Here is a 7286-nt window from a genome sequence, read left to right as displayed (position 1 = left end):
AGGGAAACAGGTCAAATGAATTGAATACAATTTAACTTATCCAAAATTAATCAGATCACCCTAAAAAGGGTAAATTGATCAAATAGATTGAACGAAACTTGATTTATTCAAAATCGGCTCAGTTGCCCTAAAAATGGGTAAATTGGCCAAATGAATGCAATTGAATTAGAGATTTATTCAAAAATCGGCCGGTTGACCCTAAAAAGGGTAAATTGGTCAAATGAATTGATGATTTATTCAAAATTGACCAGGTGACCCTAAAAAGGGTAAATTGGTCAAATGAATTGATGATTTATTCAAAAATCGACCAGGTGACCCTAAGAAGGGTAAGTTGGTCAAATGAACTGGCAAAATGGATTGGTTGAATTGTCCGGCCATTGTTTATTTCAAAATTATTGAGATACATTAGTCTATGACCTTCTAAAATCAAATTTTGGCCTCAATTTATTTACCGTCTCAATAAGAGGAATCATTTGTGAATTTCTTCAAATTAATGTCCTTTACGCAAGGGATTTTTACCAATTTTTGCTACAATGGCCAAAAAGTGATTATTAGATGCTCATATTCCAAAGATCACTCTATGAAAATGATCGGATCCTACCTTACCTTATGCACTACCCCTTTGGATGGTACAGAAATGTAAACGTGCAAGTCTCATTTGGATTATATATCCGAGACATGGGGTGGTTTATTCCTAACACGGGATTCCCTATGTGGCATTCCCTTTCTATGGTTTATGCGTGATGCCATTTATTAAAGCAATGTAAATATGCAACAAATATGGCCTAAAGGGCATAAATAATGCATCGGAGGGAAGAGGTCTAAAATGAAATGTACTTATTGAAAATTAAGTGTAATGACTGAAATTTAAACATGTGAGTTAACCAGTGGGTGAGTCACTAAAAGAGTGCCAAAAGGGCCTCTTATCGCTAAGGCATATGAATGCAAGCCAAGAAACAAAGAAATGGTTAGTGCAATTGATAGTACACATAACACATTGGGAGCAATTAAGAAAAGAAATATAATAAAAACAAGTAAAAGGGGTGGAACCCCTTCCCTCGTGCCTAATGTGCTTAAAATAGGGTGAGGCTGACTCTAACCTAGGAAAATTCTAATATGGATGCATGAGGCTGGGGTTCACTAATGCCTAGACTCGATAAAGCTTCGGCTCCCAAGCCTTCAGACCTAAAGGCGAAGGGTCATCACTCCCAGGGCCTTTGATCGGTGGCTCGAGTGATCCCTTAGGTAGCGCTATGGGCGCAGAGCACACCAGCCGCCTACCCAAGGCGATCGATCCTAATCCTACAAGGCGGTGTGGGATGGCGCCCACGAAAAATAAAATAAAATGGGATAAAAGCAAGTAAACGTGCACGTATGAAGTGTTCCCCTATTTTGAGGGAAGGGGTTGAGAACCACGCGAGGCTCTAAAGGTGACACACCCCCTCCCAAGTGCAATGCAAGCGCGAGATAAATAAGTAAACATACATCCAAACATACATTCATGAGTCGAGGGATTGGTTTGAGACGCGAGTGATGCAAAATCCTAAAAGAAAAAAAATGCAACCCTAAAACACCCAAATGTAATATATGAAAAGGTTAAAAGAAGGAAAAGGTTGATTAAATCAAATTTGCTCGGACTCTCGAATATTCCCAGTGGAGTCGCCAACTGTCGCGCCCCACTTTTCGATCGTCGAATGCATGTGTGAAGTGTGGTGTGTGAACGTGTGCAAAGTAAAAGTAAAGGCCATGGGACTTTGGAAAGCGACGATTTGGCCAAAAAATAGTTTTAAAAAGGGTTTTAAAATGAAAAGTTTGGAGTCGCCACTTGGTAATGGTTTAAGGTGTACCAAGCCACCCAAAAATGAGTTTTAAAGTCAAGTAGTAATAAACCCCTTTTTAAAACGACTCCTAGTCTACGTAAACCAAAGAAAAAGGTTCGGGAGTCACGTTTGACAAAGGGGAAGGCAAGGATAGAATCCAAGGCACCCCTTTGACCTAGCCAAGGCTAGTTGCGTTGATTTAATCAAAGATTTTCTTGTTTTAACCAAAGAATTTATTACATTTGAGTGCCCTACATGAATGCAAACCCTAGACCTAGGGGAATTGGGGGAAATTTCCCTTCAAAGGTTGAGTGGTGCCAATCACATTAATTGTGAAGCCCAATATCAATCCTTTGAAGAAGTCACGAATAATGCAAGTGGGATGCAAATGAATGGAATGCATGCGTGCAATGTGAGGACATGAGTTTGAAAAAGTAATAAAAGAAAATAAATATGTAAATGAAAGTGTGCACGTGAGTGGGCAATGTACGGTATGTGAAATGATAATATGAAGTGCATGTGTGCAAGTAATGATAAAAGTGTTCGTGTGCAAGTGAAGAAACTCAAGGGTGCACGTGTGCAAAAATGGGAGGAAAAGTGTTCATGTGCAAGTGAAAGGACAAAAAGGTGTACGTGTGCAAATGAGAGGAAAAGTGAAAGTGTAATGATGGAGTGGACTTAGAATGCATGAGCCTAGGGAATTCATGCATATTGGGTACGGGGAGACCTAAATCGTGACTTGATTTTCCCTTTGATTAGAAGGCGAAACTAGCGTGCTAAGGCTATCGAGTAGCCACACTCGCTCGTTTCCCTTATCGGAAGGGGACACTCAAGCAAATGGACCCTACAACTATCATGATATGCAAAAATCCTAAAATGAAGGGAAAGGGGGTTCGAGGAGCATGCCAAGTGATAAAACTAAGAAAAATGCATGATATGTGGTGAACAAGCAAATGACATGCTAATGAGGGGAAATCCCTAAGGGTCTAGCGTTGGACTAGCCCATTCTATGAATTCCGACTAGCGTTGGACTAGCGGAAACGTACATTCATCCATTCCATTCATTCATGGCTATGAAAGCAAGTAGACATGCCAAAATACTCGTAAACACATAGCACATAGCATTTAGCATGCTCGACTAGATGCAAGAGCCTAATAAAGCAATTAAACATGTAGCGACAAAAACAAGCAAGCAAGGGGAAGGGGAAGTGGACCAGATGCTCTCCGAGCCCTATCTATTACAAGCCAAGAGGTGTACACATACCCCATAAAAGCATAAAGGGGAAGGGAAAATGGACCAGAGGCTCTCCGAGCCCTATCTATTACAAGCCAAGAGGTGTACACATACCCCATAAAACTTAAATAAAATAAAAGCAAGTAAATGCACGCAAGGAGGTAAGGAAAGCGGAGTAGACATGCATATTCACATAGCACGTAGGATCACGTAGGGTCAAATAAAGTGCAAATAAGGGATAGAGTGTACCTCCCTTGAAATGGAAATCGAGTAAATGAGATATTAGCTTCAAAACAATAAAAATGTCAAGGTACCAATTTATTTGGCAAATAATCACAAAGGATAAAAAAAAACATGAATTGAATCAATTGAATCATGTCAACAACCCACATTTAAGAAATCAAAAAGAAGAAGGGACTTAATTGCAAAAATGAACAAAGTTTTGGGGTCAAAATTAAAGAAAAATAAAGTTCAGGGACCTAATTGCAATTACATTAGGGACCCAATTGAAAGGAATGGAAAGCTTCCAGGGCCACGGTACAGTTAAGGGAAAATGCAGGGGCTGATTTGCAATTTCGTTTCTGGTTTCTTCATGGACCAGGCTATTGGGCCAGTTTATTTATTTGTTTGGGCCAAAGCTTCCCAGCCCAATGGAAATCCCAAAGCAAAAGGGAATGGGCCGTTTTATTATTTGTTTGGGCTAAGATCACTTGGCCCAACCAGAAATCCAAGGAACAGAGAGTGGGCTAATATATTATTTTGGCCCAAAAATAAACCAAACAAACAGATGGGCCATGACCCTCTAGCCCAAGCCAAAAACCCCAAAATCATGAACTAAATCCACTTTCTAAAACCCAAACAACAAAAAAAACTCTTAGCCCACATTACTTGTTTTCTTGGACCCAACATGATAAAATCAAATAAAATTATTAAACCTCAATTATAACCTACAAACAAGATTTTGGGTCACAGCAAAACAAGGAGGGAACTTGGGGTCCAAGTGCAATAACAACAGGGATTTGATTGAAAGAATTATGAAAGATTTAAGGTCAAATTGTAAAGGCTTGAAACCTTGGGGGTCAAATCGCTAAGAAAAGGAAATCGAAGGACCGGAATCATGAACTTAAACCAGTAATCATCCTCCTCAATCGGGCTAAACGTCTGCTGTCATCTTTCTTTGCAGAGGGAAAATCAGAGAATTCAGGTTTGGCCATTCCCAATCAAAACGAAAATCACACAAGCCCCTTCTCACAGTGTCAAGATTCAATGCGGATTCATACCAATGATAGAGTAAGAAAAACATGAAGAGCAGCAAAAGAAAACACATCAACATTTTCACAATTCTGTTTGAACTGGTCTAATTTATGCGAATAACAGAAATTGAAACAGAAATCGATTTGTCTTTGAAGCTAAAGTCTCGGTGGGGCATTTTGTCAAACACCAGATGGGCACACAAAATTGTAGCTAATGTCTGCTCAAATGAATCTATAACCCGCCCAAAATTTTATTAGCAACTCAAGAAAACACAACCCAATGAATCCAGAGAGCATTCATGCCCGAAATTGTACATAATCAATGAGAAAAATGCAACAATAACTCTCTGCTTTGAAAGTCTTAAAGAATCAGAAAAAAGGAAATCGAACATAGAAAGCTGGCTTACCTCATTTCCTTGGTGAGAATCTGCTGGTGGCAGTGGAGGATTGCCGGTGGTGGTGGGGAGTTCCGGTGATAGCAGCGGACTGGGGAACGGCAGCGGCTACGAGCCTTCTGCCAAGTCTTTTCCTTTGTTCGAAATCATTCCTCAATTTTCTTTTCATGCTCTGTTTTTTCCAACCTTGAACCTCTGCTTTTCTGTCCGAAACCTCCCTCAAAACCGCAGCTCTCTGCTCTCTTTTTCATCCCAAAGCTACAGACCTCTCTTTCAATCTCCGTTTGGTTTCTTTTTCTTTTTTCGTTTTGCCCTGGTTTCATTCTTTTTCTGGGCAGCCCACTCAGAACCTAGCCGCTGTTGGCTTCTCCCTTTTCTCTGTTTTGCATTCGCTCAAGAAGCGGTCCGTAGGCGATGGTGGATTCAGGGGAGGTGATGGCGTTGGTGGTGGTTTCTGGTCCTCCCTCCTCTATCCGTCGCTCCCTTCCCTTTAGTTTTCTCTTTTGCTCTATTCTTTAGTCGATTCCTTCCCTGTTTTTCCCTTTCCCTCTGTTTTTCATTCTCTTTTTTCTGTTTTTACCCGTAATCTCCCTCCCTTTAGCCGTCTCCTCGGTCTCTCTCGTTTAGTACCCCAAAGATCCTCCCCATTTCTCCTCTGATTTTTCCCTTTGCTTGCCCGACGGTTTCTTCCTTGCTAATCCCCTGTCCGCCGCCTCTTTCACCCTTTCTTTTTGTTTCGTCTTGTTTTCTTTGTCCGATCCTCCTCCCCCCCTTTGCGGCTCTCAATCTCTCTCTCTATTTATCTGGGACCTCCCCTAAACCCTCAGCCATTCTCCAAAATTTGCAGCTAAGGGGCTGCCCAGCCCCCTGTTTGCAAGCTGCGTAAAAAACGCAGCTTGCATGCCGTGACCTTTTTATTTTTATTTTTTTAAAACTAACTAAGAGTTGATAATAGTAAAAATAAATAACAAAACAATTTAATTAACATTGGATGAAAAATAAATAAGCTAGAAACAACAAAGTGCAAATTCCAATTTTTCATTTTCCATTTTTCAATTTTTCCTTTTTAACATAATGAAACTAAATCCAAAACAACTAAACATATTTTTTTGAACGCTTTTCTTTTTCCTTTGAGAAAATCTACACTAAAAATGGCTAAAATAACTAAAACTAAAAGTAAATAAAACTAAAAACTAAAAAATAGAACAAATAATAATAATAATAAAAATGAATAGTAAATAAATAATAAAACACCAAAAATTTGGTGTCTACAATCAGCTCTCTCGAAGGACACCTGGATCCACATAGTTCATCACTTAGGACATTTGCATTGTGTTTGTCTTGTTTATGTGTTTGTGGTATTCAACAATGAATATGTAATGTAATGGATATTTGAAGTTTCTTTTGGTATGTTTTGATGGATGTTTAAGTACTGTTTTGATGGATGTCTAAGTATTTTAATGGATGGTTGTTTGTCTATTCTGATTGTGTGAATGCAATGAATTTGGTTTTCATTGATGAATGTGTTTGTGGATGTGTTGATTGTGATTGGTTGCCCTTTTGTGATGACAAAAAGGGGGAGAGGATTGGTGTTGATTAGGATTGGTGTTGATTGATGATTGATTGGTGATGTTGGATATGTTGGATTGATTGTTTAAATTCAGTTGATGATTGTGATGGATTGATTGGCTGATATGCTTAATTGTCATATTTTTGGAAAATTATTTAATTCGGTTGGGCAGCCAAGTGAGGGGGAGCTTTTCAAATCTTTTTATGATTCATTAAGTAAGGGGGAGTTCTTGTCTATTGAGAAAGGGGGAGTTTTTACTGCAATCATCAAATCTCATTTCAAACTTTTGTTTTGTCATCATCAAAAAGGGGGAGAATGTTATTCTTGGTTTTGATGATCACAAAAGTTCTTTGAAATATCTATCTAACCTTCTTCAAATATAAGTGTTTTTGCCTATCAAAGAATCAGGTACTAAAATGTCATGAAATGCAAATCAACCAAAAGAAGAAGCAAAAACAGGACACTCATGTCGGACGGCCGAAAGGAATCTGTCGGACGTCCGAAAGGATAAAGAACATCAGGAAGGAAGCTCTGTCGGACGCTCATAAGGAAGCATCGGACGTCCGGAAGGATCGGACGCACACCTCGGACGCATATCAACTAGATCGGACGTCCGAAAAATTCCAAGATAACTTGTCAACTCTCGGCCTACGATCGGACGCTGTACTGTCGGACGACAAAAACTCATCGGACGTCCGAACTTCATCTTGGCTGTTTTCGGACGATTGGTTCGGACGATAATCTGATCGTCGGACGTCCGAAAGCCCCAACGGCTAGCTGACTCTTCATCTGCCTTCTATCCGTTGGAAGCTTTAATGAAGTCCATTTCTGTTCCCCTTTAAAATCAAACTGTTCTGAACGAAGTGGGGACTTTTGCATACTTGGTCTACAAGATCTCAAGAGATATTTTAGCTAGAAAATAGTCTCCAAAGCTAGATTTGTTCTCCAAGTGGTGTGAATTTCTTGTGAGCATTTCTCTTGTGGTTGAAAGTTTCATTAGTGTAGCTTTATTGA

Source organism: Coffea arabica, chromosome 3e (assembly GCF_036785885.1).
Source record: "Coffea arabica cultivar ET-39 chromosome 3e, Coffea Arabica ET-39 HiFi, whole genome shotgun sequence".
Lineage (NCBI taxonomy): Eukaryota > Viridiplantae > Streptophyta > Magnoliopsida > Gentianales > Rubiaceae > Coffea > Coffea arabica.
The sequence above is the reverse complement of the archived record's forward strand: the minus strand, read 5'-3'. Positions refer to the sequence as shown.